A 16,624-nucleotide genomic window follows, 5' to 3' on the forward strand; every position below is an offset into this window, starting at 1 on the left:
CGTGTAAAACACACAGACAGCAAAGGTGCATGATTCTCCCATCAGTCCTTAAAATGTACACCTCCTTCCTTGTCATTTTCATCAGCAGGAAAATCAAAAGAGAATTGCTGCAGCCTGTGCCCAAGGCCATTTAACATCCATAAATTGTCTGCCTCGGTGTATTGCTCTTACTCAGAGATTCATTTCACTGCAATAGGATGTCATAAAGCTTACATTTACATGGACTCTATAGAGTCACCATGGCATGAAAAGCCAATGAAAAGAGTCTGACGCTCTTAGGTCAAACCAAAGTCACGCCCTTCCTTGAACTGTAATAAACATAGGATGGGGAAAAAACTGTCTGCTTCTGTTTTTATCCTCTATAAAACACCACTTGTCTGGTTTGTGGTTTTAGCTACTGTCCCCACCTCGTCTCCTGGAAACTGAAATTGATCCTGGATTAGAATTGCATTGTGTTGGGTTTTTGAAACCTTGAAATTCTGTGTAAAACTACATTTTGCATTTAATTAGTTCCTCAAAATGTTTTTTTTAGCTTTTTTTACATTGATCAATTTGTCATAAACAAACACAAACAGACTGTAGATCCGCTCCACTACGCATAACAAAGGATTTTAATGTTTTTGTGTTAGTGGCAGTGATAATGCTGATATTTGTGGTGTAATTCTCATAAAATGACCTCAAGGCAAAACATTGCATTATACTGTACATCCCAGAATCCTCCCTTATCAATAAATAACAGCACTGTCACAACAATTATTCCAGACAAATGAATATTCATTCCCATTAAATAAGGCCGCATGGTGCCTGAGGCAGTTCTTTTGGTGACGGCTGGGACATCAAGCTGCATTAGTTGGAGGGAAGGCCTGAAAGGGGCCAGGCACGCCCTGCTGGAAGAAGCTGCAGCAAAACAGACTCATTATAATGTTATGTAATTTGACTGAGAAAAAAAATGTACTTTTTTGAAGTAGAAACTAAACATCTTTACCTTGCTTCTTCTTAATTGTCAAGGTAGGATTTTAGTTTTATGCTTGGCGTTTGCCCAAATGGAGACTAGCAACATTCCAAGGTTTACAAAGAAATTCCAAAATCCTGTCAGATATTGCACTTTTGGCAAAGAAGCCCACAAGATTGAAGAATTGCTGAAGAACAAGCTGCATTACAACAACCAGAAGGAAACAATTGGATGTCACTAGTAGAAAAAACATAATAAATAGACTTACATGGTAAAATCCAAAGTGATCTTCTGAACCATAGGTCCAAAATGTCACTCTTATTGACAGCTGATTCCTCTGCTCCACATGGACGATAGAACAAACAAAACATACAGTAGCATCCTGGCTGGTCTCTTTCACACACCCACCCTTGCTGCTAAAGCTCCCCACCCAACCGCACACTCATGCGAGCATAAATCATGCCCAAGCAGCGTCACTTCCACTGGGCCATTTCATGAAGACGGTTTCCATTAAGCCTTGGACCCATCATTCTCCCCCTTCTGGGGTTGAGGTAACCCCTGACTCCCCACCCTCTCAGCGATAAGACAAAGGGGTAACAAATGGAGAGACAAAGGGGGGGGGGGGGGGGCATAAACCTCAGGGACCAAATTTTGATGAGTTTCTAACTACACAGGCAGGCCTCAAACAGATGGGACCAGTCTCCAGGGCAATGGTGCATTGTCACATTTTATATACAGCTCTGTTCATCCTTTCTTTATCCCTTCACTCCATCTGTGATACAAAGCAGATCACAGATAATTAACAAATCAAAATGTAAACGTGTGTGCTTAATTGAGTTATATGAGCGTGCTTTAGGATTGACTTTTTTTCAGAGGTTATGATTTTAGTCACCTGGATTGTCCAAAGTCTTCCTCACTTTAACAACAGCAGGATGAAAGTAATGTCTGCACACTAAGATTGGGAAAAAATAAAAAAACAAAAAAAACAATCAAAAACAAAATCTAATTGTGTGATACATACAATTGTTTTTTTGAACCCATTTTAAGTAACGCTATCAATCCACGGATCGGTCAGATGAATGAGCACAACAAATGAACACACACTGCCATTTATCTACTCGATTTAAGAGAGAGCTGCTTTTTAGCATAGGCAGAAGATTCCATCCGTCTTCATTGTTGGAGCATTTTATCACACTCTCCAGACATCAGCCAGTGTCTGCATGGATTTACTGTGCCTCATGATTAGCTGGCACAGCCTGCAGAAGTGCTGTGGGCAGTGACCTGACATTGATTCCTTTCCTCTAGTTATGATGTGTCCTGGTTCTGCTACCAGCAGAATCAGCTGTCACTGCTGTTCTCTACTATTTGGTCTGTCCCACTGACCCCTTTGGAGTTCAGAGTTTAAGCTGAATTCAACTTAAGATACTGAAGAACACAGTGGTAAAGACACACTTTGATTGTCTTTTGAGCTATTTTTAAAAGTATTCATAGTGTTTTTTATTTTTTTACATGATTGTGCTATTTTTAGCTTAAATAAAAATAAACTTGTCTATTTTCTAGTTTCTACAGAGCAGCTTGCTGCTGCATTGAAAATTCACCTCTTAGTTGTGGGCAGGGCTGTTGGCATGGAGTATCCCCAACCCCCCTACCCATCAGCCATAACTGAGACTTCTCTGTTTACATGCTCTTTCACTATCTTACAGCCCCTCACACCTCCAACTTAACATTGTAGGGGGGAAAAAAAATCAAATTGGCGATATATCACCAAATCGATCAAATATTCATTTGACCATATTTATTTAACTATTTGAGAGTGCCCCTCAGTGTCTGATTCTTGTTTTCCACTTGAACCCCCAGTTGGCAGCACACTGAGCTTCTTTCAGCAGCTCTACACTGCACTAAACAACAGAAAATTTGTTCAGTCAGCCTCTCAGTTTTTGTTGTAATGAGACATGTACTACTTTGCTTGGGATGGATACTCAACCGAAACTCGGTGCCACATTGCTGCCAGTACCATGTGAAAAGCAAATTGTGGTGAATTGTGGTGAAATGAGCGACCCGTCGGATTTTCAGGCAGGCACACTCGGCAGTGTTTTTACAGATTACTTCCCTAGGGCAGTTCAGTCAATTAACTCACCTGCTCAGCGTCCTATTTAAGCCCAGGTGCGCAGTTGTTCATTCTCTTTCTTACCTTCCGCGCTCATTCTTCGACCCTCCATCCTCCCCGGCTTCCACCTGTGGGCTCCGTTAAGGGCTTTTGTTACCCGAAAGTTTTATGGAAAGTATCTCATGAAATTGAACGGAGCCTTATGCCAAAACGAAAAAGATGTGAATGCCAACTTAAAGAATGTGAAAATTAAGTTTGTGAAATAAATGTTTCTTAGTGCAAGAGTTGTCTGACTGAAACAAATAATATCGCCAGACTCTTGCCAATACACACCCCTATTAGTGGTGCAACAAAAATGGCGGGCATTATCGGTGCAATCCAGTCGTACAGTTTTGATTGAGATCCCAGCTCGGACGAGAAAAACAAAGACGTACATGGATGTAATTTTTTTAATTAAGTGGATGCATCAAAATAGACCATATCAGGGAGCTTGTGGTCGACCCAGCATATTTTTTACATAACAAATGATCTCTTTTTCAATATTTTCGTCTCCTGCTGATTCACGATTTATTTGAATGAAGAAATTCTCTGAAATGCAAATTAAAGCTGAATTTTTCAATTTATTAAAACCACAATTTTCATCGGAGTTGGTCTTTTGTCAAATGCCAGAAAGCCATTAAAAAAAGGAGGATGCACAGGAATTTCCAAAATATATGTCATTTTATAAGGTCATGAAGTATTAACAAGTATGGCCACATTTCCTTATCACTTACAAATACAGATAGGTTATGGTTAAAAACAACAGTCTGAAACACTTAACCGTGTTTTGCATTTTCACTGAGACAAATCCTTGAAGGGGTTTTGAAAGAAAAAAAAAGTCATATGTTGTGTTTGGTCCACACCACATCTGCATTGCCTGACTGCAGTGGCCTTTCCTTTTTTCTTTTTGAGGAATAGAGGGAAGAAAAAAAGATGTATCCCAGACAAGCGGAGAGGGGTGAACTCCTTCTGCATTCTTTTGCTGCTTGGAGGAGTCTGTAATTGCTTCCAGCTTCTGCAGGAAGTGCTGCAGAAGCGCAGTGTCATATTCACTATGAATGATCAGATCTTATCATAGATGAGGCAGATGAAGCCCTAACCGTCTCTGTCCAGTCTGAAAGCTAGCTCCTAACCCTTAAACTAAACTGATGCTGAACCTGGCCAGGCTGGATTAAATATGCCATGTATCCAGAGCAGGTCCACTTTTTCAACAAAGATGTTTCATATATTCATGTTCTTTCTTCTTTGACATGAGAGTACTTCCAAATTCTCAGATCTCAACAAGATTGTGGGGACTGAAACATTCACTGTAGTGGGCTGTTTCCACATGTCCAGGGAGACTGGTGAAGCCAAAGGCAGAAGCCCAGATGTTTGAATCTGGGTCATCTGTGTGCAGGCTAAAGGCTTGTTTGTGTAACCAAACCAGCTCAGTCCAAGGCATTTTTGATGCTGCTGTTAATGCAGAACATCTTATTATCTTATTAAAACACACAAAGGTCCTTCTGTCTTAATGATAATCCTGCAAGCTTAAAACAAAACTAATGTTTCACATATTTTGTTGTGAATTTTTGACCCAATGTGGAATAGCTAAATACTTATCCCCCCATCACGGCATTCCTTCAGGACTGCTTGGACACATTCCACAAATCTGAGACATTCTCAGGATACAAATGAAACATTTGTAGAGGCAACCCTCCTTAAATAACAGTTAAGCAGTTTTCTAAACACAAGCAGACACACGTGGTCACTCACGTACTTGAATAACCAAAATCTTTCATTGCATTAATAGTATTTAGCTTTAGTCTACATTTCGAAAACATACCTTCAGAATTACACTGTAGATGTACAAAGACAACCCCCCATGTTTGGACAATCCAGAATCGACTTGCAGCTTGTCAAAATACCCAAACCTGGAGAACTCACAGCTGCTGAAGGAGCAGTTCATCAAGAGACAACATGTTTTCAATTAGTCAGAGTGGATCCTAAAGAAAAAAGGAGCTAAATATCAACAGGAAGGTGGGGTTACCTTCAAACAACAAATCAGAGATGAATTCCAAAGAAAGTTCTCTGGGCAAATCTCTTCACAAGGAAAGTCTTCTTCCAAAAAGTATGTTGTTTTAGAGCAGATCTAAACGCTCACCAAAAGAGAGAAGCAAATGAGTTACCCAGAGCCCCAGTTTTCTCCGGGACATTACTTTCCCACCACAGCAAAGGAATGCTTCTCATTTAAAACCATAAACAATTGTTTCAAAGATACACAAAACTGAGCATTTTATTATACTTTGAGAACGTTATAGTAACTGTTTGCCAGATGAATAACTCAGTCTGCAGCTGTTTTATGGGGAGTCTGATGGAACAGAGCTGTACTCAGCTGTCAGCAGATGTCATGCATGTGCAAACAAGAGGGTGCGTGTTACAAAGACAATATGCTTGGCTCCACTTTTAACATGGGCTTTAAAAAAGAGTGACAAAGATACCTTCTAGTACTTTGTCTTCACTTTTCATACTTGTTTACCCATTTGTTTGTGCCTGCTAAATTACATAAATTGAGCGTTTTACCGTCATTAATCTCCATTTTTAGACGCATTCGTCCTTGATCAGCCTGAATAGTAGCCGGGCAAAAATGCCTGAACTGATCTTACCTTCTTCTCCATAGCTGTGAAGGCTTCTGGGTCTCTCTGCTGAAAGAAAAAAAGACTAAAACAGAGAACCACTTTCAGACAGCTTATAATTCCCTGGAGGTAGGACAGACAGGAGACAGAGAACTGAAGGTGTTCTGTATGTACACACCTCTTTAGTGGAGTTCACTATCACACACACACACAGCCCTGACACACACTGCACCTTCATCTGCTTTACAGGTTTATACAGGAGAATGAGAGCAGGAACTAATCCGGCCGTAAGCTGTCACTGAAAGGAAGTAGGAAGCTGTTTGTCATCCACAGAGGTTAATACTAAAATCTTCCCCAAAAAAGTAGGTATTCCACCTGTTTTTCTTCGTCTGCAGTGACAATACGAGGTAATCTTGTCACATTCAGAAAAAGGCTGAATTTAACCCTTATGATGCAGGACCTTTAGGAGCCTTTTTTTTTTTTTACAAACTTGCTTTAATAATTTATCTTTAAAATCGTTTTTTATAACAATGCTTCAAATCCATTTTAGTAGTACAATCCCAGCTCCTTTTATTATAAATATTTTTTCTTTATATTTCGTAATAATTCCAAAATTGAAGCTGGACAAAAAAAAAATACATTCCAAGTGGTAAATTTTGTATTTTTTACTGCAGAACATCACAAAAAATAAGATCAAACTATAGGTTGTTATTTTTATATCAAAGTTCAAAAATGTGAAGACATAATAAATGTATAGATCAAAAATAAAGGGCAAAGACAAGGTCCAAAAATCATGAAAAATGTTACAACTTTTTAAAACCTTTTTGAAAATTACAAAGATTTATTTCAAGGGGAATCACAATGTTGTGTCAGAATTATTTTTTTTAAATCAAAGATTTCAAAGCAAACACTTTTTTAAACCTTCCCGTTGAATTTAAAAACCAAACTTTGCCTTTCCTACACAATTTTCCACCACCAATGTGATTGGCCAATGATAGAAATATGTTTTTATTTTTAATTTTACATTTTCGGTTTGTTGGGTTTTTTTTTTTCTTAACTTGTCCTGTCCAACAGCTGAGCACAGAGATGAGAGCTTAAAGCCTGTTGAGTAGGACATATTTTACTGTTACAACAGGGTTAACAATCTTTTGACACACTGGGTGTATATTTGAATTTACCCCTTTTGTAATGTAGGCTAAACTTTATTCATTTCACTTATATTTGTAACAATCTTTGGTTGGACCGGATGGAAAAGAAAAGGAGGGAAGAAGAGAGAGGGATGTTAGAGAGAGGGGGGTGGTGATTAAAGAAGGGAGGGGGGGGGGGGGTAGAACTGTGAAGCAGCATAAAGCAACAAGTTGCTGGATGTTTCTAATCATTACAGTCAGGTTCCTAAGTAAAACAAATCTAAAAGGGGCGGGACCTGTCCACACACACACTCAAATGTTATAAACATACTTGTTGGCTCCAATAATGTTCAAATACAAGACATGTCAACATGCACACAATACAACTAATGTTCACACACGTATACAATTTGCATATATACGTATGTATTCAGACCAACACATGTGAAACATTTCATTCAGTCACGCAAACTATTTGTGCATCGGTTTGTTGTTTTATTACAGACTAAGAATGCTTGAGGCTCACAGCAGTCAGACAAAAAAAGTGAAGGTTAGGTTAAAAACATGATTAGGCAGAAGAGAATTGGTTTTCTCCACCCTTATGAGAATTCATCCTACAAGATAGATGAGTCAGTCGGAAAACAATTCTCCACTTGTTATAACGAGATCATATCTTAGAAATTGGGTGTGTATCCCTCAAGTGAAAAAGCAAGATGTTTCAGCCAAGTAGGACCTTTTTTATTCCTAGATAAATTATTGAATATTAATATCTGTGAAAAACATCCAGAAGCGTTAGGAAAAGGTGCCCCAGGAGAGCAGGAGTCCTAAAACCAACGCCGACAAACCCATTCTACAATGACTCCAATTATACCCTGCAGTTTTGTCTGCAAACAAGTTTTAGAAACAGGCTTGTGACACTTGTTGTGAAACTTCCCAAACCCTGCCTGCAGGTTGTTTTGAACGCAGACACGAAGAACCCAACGGATGAAGCTGAAAAGCATTTTATTACTAAATAATAGTACAAGATGGGAAGCAGTAAATTAGGTTATGTATCATGAGCAAAACCTCTTGAGGACAGTTAATTATGAAAACTAGACATCTGTCTAAAACAGATGTCACCTGGATGTCATCTTGGGTTTGGATGCTCTGTTAATCCATGAAAACAAGCGGCTGCAGAGCTTCTTCTCTCGACTGCCTCAGACAACATTCGTTCCTGCCATTGTTGGCCGACCTCTGGGAGTTGGATGAAAAAGCTGCCGGAGGGGAGCATACGACATTTGAACATCCAAAACTCTGATCTAATTTCAGCTCAAAATCAAAGGCGAACATGTTTGGTTTTAAATAAGTATGATGTGAAGCAGTTACAAAGATTTTAAACTGAAACCCACCGTGGATGAAACCCATGCTGTCCGGAAATGCTTCCAGATTTCATGAAGAGATACACAAAGAAACTTGTTTCACCATTTTAGAAGATTTCCCTCATTGTAGGGGTTACTTCGCACAAAAAAAACAGTACAAATAAATAAACAAAAGTGATGAAAATGACCTCCAGAATTTTAAAACAATGTAGATTCTCTCCTAAAGTATTTATTATTTAAAAAGTTACATTTGTATTACTTTTATTTGTTTCTACTCTGCATGAGAGGACATAGCAGTTAAAGTTTGAAATAGTTTTGAACCCAAGTCTTGTTCTTTCTTGCCTGATGTCAAATTATTTTAAATACAGATTCCCAGCAAAATGTTCAAAACTAAACGTGGGATCATTATTTTAAATTGAGATTGTTAGAAATGTGAATAAGATTGAACTTGTTAGAAACAGTAAATTTGTTTACACTGAATCGGTATAAAAGATATAACCACATGGAAATGTACTGAGCCCGTGTCCTGACATTAAAAAAATAAAAAGTATCTTGTTCCCACAAATTAATATCTTGTTCGCATAAAATAATATTCCGTTCCCACAAGATAATATTCCGCTCCCACGAAACACTGTTTCGTTCCCTTGAAATAATTAATTAGTGTGAACAAGATAATAATTTTTCACGTCATAAGTCATTCATAAACACGGATATGCTCTCCATCCGGCCGCAAAAGCCGCATTCAGCGGTACCTTCCGTGTCTCTGTGACCCACAAATGTTCAAGAAAGGAAAAAGAAAAACAAGAATGATAAATGTATTATTGTCTCAATGAATATAAGAAAAATATCATTAGATTCAGGATGCCCAAGCTTGCTGTTTCGCCACACCGCAGCGATTCTCCGGATATAGCACCTAGCTCCGCCGCAGAGCTCTTTAGCTTGTCTTGCCGGCATTCGGGTGCGGTATGGATATTGTAGTTTAGGTTCGAATAGGAATAATAATATTCAGGACTTGTCTTTTTATTAAAATACTCTTTAGCAGTCACTTTACATTCGAAGGCTAGTAGGCTACATGCTACCTAGCCCATCATTAACCTGTTATTCACGTCATAAGGCATTCATAAACACGGATGTGAGCAATAGTTGGTTTTACAGGAGATACCTTCACATTTCTGTCTGTGTGTGTCTCATTACATTGCATTGAAGACACGGAGGATGTTTAGAGATCAAATTTATTTATTTTAAAAAGCACAAAAGCGTCGGTAATCACATTTTCATGTCTGGGTTCATTCACATCCTGGTACCCTCTCCGTCCATCCTGCTGCAAAAACCGCTTTCTGCCGCTACATCCGTGTCTGTGACCCACGTTTGTTCAAGAGGGGGAAAATAAAAACAAGAATTATCGATCTATTACTGTCTCGATAAAATTCCGAAAAACATCATAAGATCTAGGGGTGCCCAAGCTGGCTGGTTCGCCTACCGGACTTACTTAGCTCCTAGCTTCATAAACACGGATGTAAGCAATAGTTGGATTTACAGCAGATATCTTCACATTTCTGCCTGTGTGTGTCTCATTAAATTGCATTGAAGACACAGAGGATGTTTAGAGATCAGATTTATTTATTTTAAAAAGCTCTACAAAAGCATCATACTCGTTAGCCGTCACTTTACATCCAAAGGCCAGAAGGCTACATGCTACGTGTCCCATTGTGCATCACGTTTTCCCCATATTGCAACAAGAACAATCACTGTGTCCTTATAACTACAGTTATAGGGACACAGTTATACAAGACAAATGATTGGCTGGTTGTGATGCGTGATGCATGATGGGATGCGTAGCATGCAGCCTACTAGCCTTCGGATGTAAAGTGACTGCTAACGAGTATGATGCTTTTTTAGAGCTTTTTAAAATAAATAAATCTGATCTCTAAACATCCTCCGTGTCTTTAATCCAATGTAATGAGACACACACAGACAGATATGTGAAGGTATCTGCTGTAAATCCAACTATTGCTCACATCCGTATTTATGAAGCTAGGAGCTATGTCCGGTAGGCGAAGCAGCAATCCATGTTTATGAATGACTTATGATGTAAATAATTACTTCGTTGCACGAATTAATTAATGCGTGGGAACGGAAAATTATTTTGAAGGAACAAGACACTATTTCGTTCGCACAACTTAATTGTTTCGAGGGAACGAAATAGTACTTCGTAGGAACGGAATATTATCCTGTGGGAACGGAATATTATTTCGTACGAACAAGATATTAATTTGTGGGAACAAGATATTACTATGTGGGAACGAGTTATATTTTAGTTTTTTAATGTCAGGACACGGGCTCTGTAGTAATATAGTTTTGTAGAGATCAAGGAAAAAAAGGTGAGGATCTGTTCATCTGTTTTCTCAGTCTTTTTCCAATGGGCTCTTTCCACGTAGGGAAAAAAAGAAGTATAGTTTGATGAGAGGGGACTTTCACACCTGTTGAGGCGGGATGATTATACCTTTGTGCTTCCTCTGGGCATGACGAGTTGCCTAACATCAGCACATTTCCAGCAGGCCATCTCTATACAAGGTTGTAAGGTAACTTTAAAGCCGTTAAACCAGATGTGTAGAGGGCGGAGTGAGGGTATAAGGAAGAACCTAATTTAGAGGTGCTGATCATCTGAACAAAAAAATTCCACCTCATGGACAAAAATATCCCACAAAACTCTAAAACACATTCTAATCTAAGTCCTTGTTTTTACCCTCCTCCTTTGAGCGTTTAACCTTTTTGCTCTGCTTTTGAGAGAAAGAAGATGAATTTGACAGGATAATAACTAAATAAGATGTTTGTCACAAGAACAAGCTGATGGATGGTTCCAAATGCAGCAGGTTTATCAGCCTAGCTTAACCCTTGTGCTATCCTAGACACTTTAACATTGGGAGTGGGGTCATATGGACCCCACTAGACAGTGCGCTGAACCTTTTTTCTTCAATGATTTGTGATCTTCTTCACCTTTATCCACCTGTGTCATGGTAGGGAGAACACGTCAACGTGAGGGTGGGGTCATAGGATGGCACAAGGGTTAAAGTCCACAAAGCTAAATCGGGGTCAGCCAGTTAGGGGTCAATAAGAGTATCAGAGAAGTAACAGGGGTAGTCAGGATCCAGGTGAGATTCAGGGCAGGCAGCAGGCAAACAGTCAGAAACAGGGTCAGGAAACAGAACATCAGGTCCAAATGTAACACTCGATAATGCAGGCAGAGTGGCCCAAACAATACTTCGCTTGGAGCCCTGGACATGAGAATAAAAAAATAAAAATAAATTGTTCCCTCAAATAGGCATTTTGTGTGCAAAAGTTAGCATTGTGTGTGCACAAAATGCTAACTTGTGTACACAGGATGCTAACTTGTAAGTTAGCATTATGGGCGCACAAGTTAGCAATTTCTGCAAACCAGTTTGTGTGCACAGGTTAGCATTTTGTGTGCACAAGTTCATATCTTGTATGCACAACTTAGCATTTTCTGTGCACAAGTTAGCTTTTTGTGTGCTCGAATCAATATATTGTATGCACAAGTTGACATTTTGTGTGCACAAGTTAGTATATTGTAGTCACAAGTTACTATTTTGTGGTCACAAATTATATTTCGTGTGGTAGTTTGTAGACACAAATTATAATTTTATTAGCATCTCTTTCACACAGGTTAGCATTCTGTGTGCACAAGTTAGTATTTTTGTGCACATAAAATGTTAACTTGTGCATACGAAATTTTAACTTGTGCACACAAAATGCTCACTGGCTCACATAAAATACTAACTTGTGCACACAAAATGCTTACTTGCACACATAAAATGCTAACTTGTGCACAAAGAATGCTAAATTGTGTGTACAGTATACTAACTTGCGGACATAAAATAGTAATTTGTGTGCACAAAATGCTTATTTGAGGGAACAATGTATTATTTTTTATGTCATATCCAGGGCTCCATATATTTCATCTGCAGCAAAATTAGTTTTTCTGTAATCAGAGTAAACAGACTGTTAACAAAGCCACTCTACAAATGTTTATTGTCAATAAAATAAGATTAAAAAATTTATAATAAACTTGTTTCTGATAGGTCTTCCGTAAAAAAAAAATTTAAACTGCCACAGTGTTGGTGGAACTCCGCACTTGTGGCACATTCATTTTTATAACCATATGTCTGTCTGTCACACATATCTTCACGTAACATATGCTGTGAAATATCAGCTCTCCGAGCATATGCCTGGTGATTGTTCAGTGGAACAAAGTCTCTACTAAGAATTAAAAGGAATCTGTGAGTGCACAGGTTTTTGTGACAAGTCAGATTAAAAAAAAAAAAAAAAAAAAAAAAAAAACAGCTGGCGGCTGTGAGTCCTGATGTTGTGGTTGAGTCATTTTTCAGCCACATGTTTTCCTGTGTGTTGCACAAGTTTGAAGAATGAGCAAAGCTGCCTGTTGAAAGCTGCCTGTTAGTGTACTGAAATGTCCTTCCAAGGTAATTTGAACCAGAATTTTTTCATTGCCTGGACTTGCCAAAAAACTGACATAATGAGGCTGACTTCATTTGACCTACTATGCTGTTGCGTACTCTGTTGTTTGTTCTGCATGCATCTTTAACCTGATAAACCACTTTTTTTTTTTTTTTTTGCATAAATGATTAAAATTGCTCTAAACTGAGACTTTGCATCTAAAAACACCTGAGCATCATAAACATTTGGACAAAGACCACATTTGAGGAATTTTCTACCTGTTTAGCATGGTGTCTCAATAAAAAAAACTAAAATAAAAGAACGTTTATCCAATTTTTACCTTCTGGAGCATGAGACTGAGCAGATGGCACCAATGTGAGGACTTTTGGGGCTCTGCGACAGAAGAATTCCTGTGTGGCTCCATGCAGATTGAAGAAGGCGTGATCAAATTAACATGATCAAAATCACTTGATTCAGCATATGGTGGAATCGAATGGAAAGAAGAAAAGTCAAACTGCAATGAATGACTTGGAGCTCTACTTCAAAAGGTATCATCTTTAGAAGGAACAATGCATTTTCAGAATACACTAAACAGCTTGAACCTCTTTTCATCCGCATCCTATTTGGAACTTCATTTAATAGTTTTTTTATAAACTAGTTCTTGATTTTTAATCAGAACTAACCTTGTTTATATTTATTTATTTTGATCTAATACTTATATATTATGATATCATATATTATTAGAATACAATATCTTTATAAATCAGCTTTTTGATCCATTTATGACTCTGTCTCTCAAAACATTCTCATATTGGCTTTTGAATATGACCACCTACTTCATTTGTGTTTCTGCTGCTGATGTCTTTGAGCATCTTTTCATCAGCGTATTGATTTCCTCTGTTCTCAATATTTTGTAGCAGTGCTGCTTAAAGGCAAAGAAATTCTTGTTCAGACTTCAAGCAAAAAAACAAAAGCAGAATTTTAAGCTACACATATTTTGGTACTTATGGGTCATAAATATGATCACATGTATTTGATCTGTTTGGCTCAACACTCTTAAACTAAAAGGGTAAGAATTAAAATTATCCTTATGCTTTCAATGATATCCTTATTTTTTATTTTATTTTATTTACCAAATTTGATTCTTCAAACTTTAATGACCTCTACCTAGAATTCTTTTTAAAGAAAAAAAAAATATCAAGTCACTAAAACATGTTTTCTCAAGTTAAGATTATTTTGCTTTTGAAAAACTTTCTTAATAAGACTATTTTCTTGCAAGATATTTATAGATATTATGTATAGATATTGTTTTTTAAAGCAAGGGACTTTTTTTATTGTCTTGAGATTCAGTTTTTGCAGTGTGCAGCTAAGGAAAAGCTCATAACTCTCGAATCTGACCAAAACTGATCCAAACCATTATTTGTCGCATCAATTTTTTTACCATAGGTTGATAAGTGCTATTGTTACTTAGGAAACTAACAAAACATTTCATGCAACAACACAACTGCTAACCAAGTTTAACCGCTCTGTTCGGGGGATGCTATTTAGAATAAAAAAAATATCGTGATGCCAGAGTAGGGATGCCAACAGTTTTTGACCTTTTAGATCAAAGGTAAATCATCTACAAGGACCTTCAAGATCTTAAATCCAGCTGCTTGTGATTTAAATGTTTTGGATTAAAGCGAAAGGCCTCCTAAAATTCCTTTTTTTTTCTCCCTTACATTACAGCTAAAGTTATTTGTGAGGGATTGTGATGGAAAAACCTAATCCAGTATTGACTGAAAAGCCAATGGAGTCGAGGATTCAACAAAAATGCTGTGGAAAATTCCCAAATGAAACAGTCACATCAACCAACATGGTGGGGGGTTTATTATGATATGGGGCCGCTCTTGCTTAAGCCAAACGTTTCTTTTTTTTTTTATGTTCAAATGAAAATAAAAAAAGAAAAGAAAAAAGCTGGGTAGTCTCAAAGTTTCTGCCAGGATGTCCTGACCTAAATCCCCCAGCCTCCCACCCCCCAAAAATAACATGTAGACAGAGGTCAAATCTTGAATTGCTAAAGGACTTAGTGGGAAGTGAACAGCTTGACCTAAAGCTTTCACGACATGACAGAAAATCCGCAGACGCCCTACACAGACGTAAAAAAGAACAAGAAACCGAAAAATTCTGAAACCATAAGAAGTATTTTTTAATTCTGGGAAGATCAACTAAAGACATATCCTGATTGATTTTGGAAAAACTTTTTTAAAAATTAGATCAAGGCCTCTCAACTTGGTTGCTAATGAAATCAAAATTTTAGTCTCTGGGGTTTCTAAAGTAAAAAATGCACCGTGCTGCTGCAGCATATTAAGTAGTCCAGATTTGGAGCCTGGAATGACAGCCAAAGGACTGAAGCTTTGTAATATTTTATTTGAAAGTAATAGCGGATGACTAACACTTTTAATGAGCTCCACTGTGCTCTGTTACCTCTGTAGAAACCTCTCTGTCAATCTTGTCCTTGAAACTGCAGGAACAGTGCTTCACATTTTAGGAGCTACCTTCCTCTGTCCTCTATGTAGCTGTTGCTACTTTTAAAGGGGACTCTGGAAAAAAAACGGTTTTCTATAGCTGCAGACGATGATTACTGGAGAAAAAAAATGTATGTGTATCTGAAATAAGAGAACTTTGTGTATTTCACCTCTCAATCATAGATTTGACAGTCTCTGACTTCAAAGGATTTAACTATTATGTTCTTTATTAATAAATCAAGTAAAAAAAAAAAAAACTACAGTAAGGCAGATTTTCTTTTCTAAGACATAATATTACAGCCGTTTTCATTTTATAGGTATAAATGTGGAATTTGGCTCCAACAACTGTGCTTCTTTAAACGTTTAAATTCCATAAAAACTTAAGATATGAGTGGTTATTACCTTTGGCATGTTGTCAGTTAATTAATTTTATGATGTATTGCAATTAAACATTTAAAACATTACAAATACACTGCAATGCTTACTGTCTGCAGTTCTATAAATTGTCCTGAGTTTACTGAAAACCTTGTCTGTTCTTTAAAAACAAAGTGCACACAAACTGTTGCAAAAAACAAACCATTAAATACTTTGATCTTATAACTTCTTTTGTATTAAAAAGATCTGTTAAAATAAGCAACATATTTCACTTTTATTGAAGTGTTAAAGTTCACTAGATCTACATCAGCACCTAAATAATCTTAGGGGGAAAAGAACAATAAAACAACAGTTTGCTGGTCTTATGCTGCCCTCTTGTGGCCAGTTTGGGTAGGGACCTGATTCTAAACTTTTTGCTATGATTACCTCATTATGCATGTAACTTACATAATGCATACATATACCTTGGTGTGTGTTGAGCATATCATTCTTCAAAGAATAGATATCAAAACACAAAGAGAAAAAAAATGAGGGAAATATGTTTCCATACTATAAAGGCATTTATTAAAATATTGCACAAAACGATATCACAATTATTGTGCCTTGCCATCCTTCCACCCTGCTGGGTTGGTTTTTATTATAATACAATCCTTAGGAACGGGCAAAGTAAACCTAAACTGAAACGGTGTTGCAGATACTTGGCCTATTCTGGGTTGGACGGTTTATCCGCACTGGCTGCATCGCAGTGTGAGCAGTGAGTGATGCCTGCCCTTTTGCCATCCACACAAAGGTCAAGTCAGTGTGTGGTGCTGGCTGCCTAACAAATGAACTCCCTATACAGCAATCGGGATCAAAGAAAAGGGAGGAGATGCTCAGAGCCGGCTCCAACACGGCAGAGAAGCATTGATTCAAAGCTAAAGCTGAAAATTACAGCTCCACAGCAACACAGCCACAAAGTTCAAAAGTTTCATCCTCCTGACATTGCAGCTCAGATGTCAGTTTAGTTTAATAAGGGACGTATTCAACTGGGAATGCTAAAATAAAAAATGAAAGACTGACTTGACTCTAAAATAA

At 37.7% G+C, this 16,624-nt stretch overlaps 1 protein-coding gene across 5 annotated transcripts in view; it reads right to left on the reverse strand.

The window, feature by feature from the left end:
• Positions 1-5,879, reverse strand: part of mid1 (midline 1) — a 29,247-nt gene extending 23,368 nt beyond the window's left edge. The window contains exons 1-3 of one of the 5 annotated variants that reach the window (XM_020713050.3): positions 5,741-5,864; positions 5,125-5,226; positions 4,921-5,023 (exon numbers count right to left, since the gene is read on the reverse strand). The gene's annotated coding sequence lies outside the window, so the exon portion shown is untranslated. Of the gene's footprint in view, positions 1-1,220; positions 1,371-4,920; positions 5,027-5,124; positions 5,227-5,740 lie in introns of those variants that run through there. The other 4 variants (XM_011489845.4, XM_020713048.3, XM_078939802.1 and 1 more) reach the window with 4 other exon arrangements.
• Between the last annotated feature and the right edge of the window lie 10,745 nt (positions 5,880-16,624).

This window comes from Oryzias latipes, chromosome 21, assembly GCF_053564925.1.
Source record: "Oryzias latipes strain Hd-rR chromosome 21, Olatipes_Hd-rR_3.1".
NCBI classification, from domain to species: Eukaryota; Metazoa; Chordata; class Actinopteri; order Beloniformes; family Adrianichthyidae; genus Oryzias; species Oryzias latipes.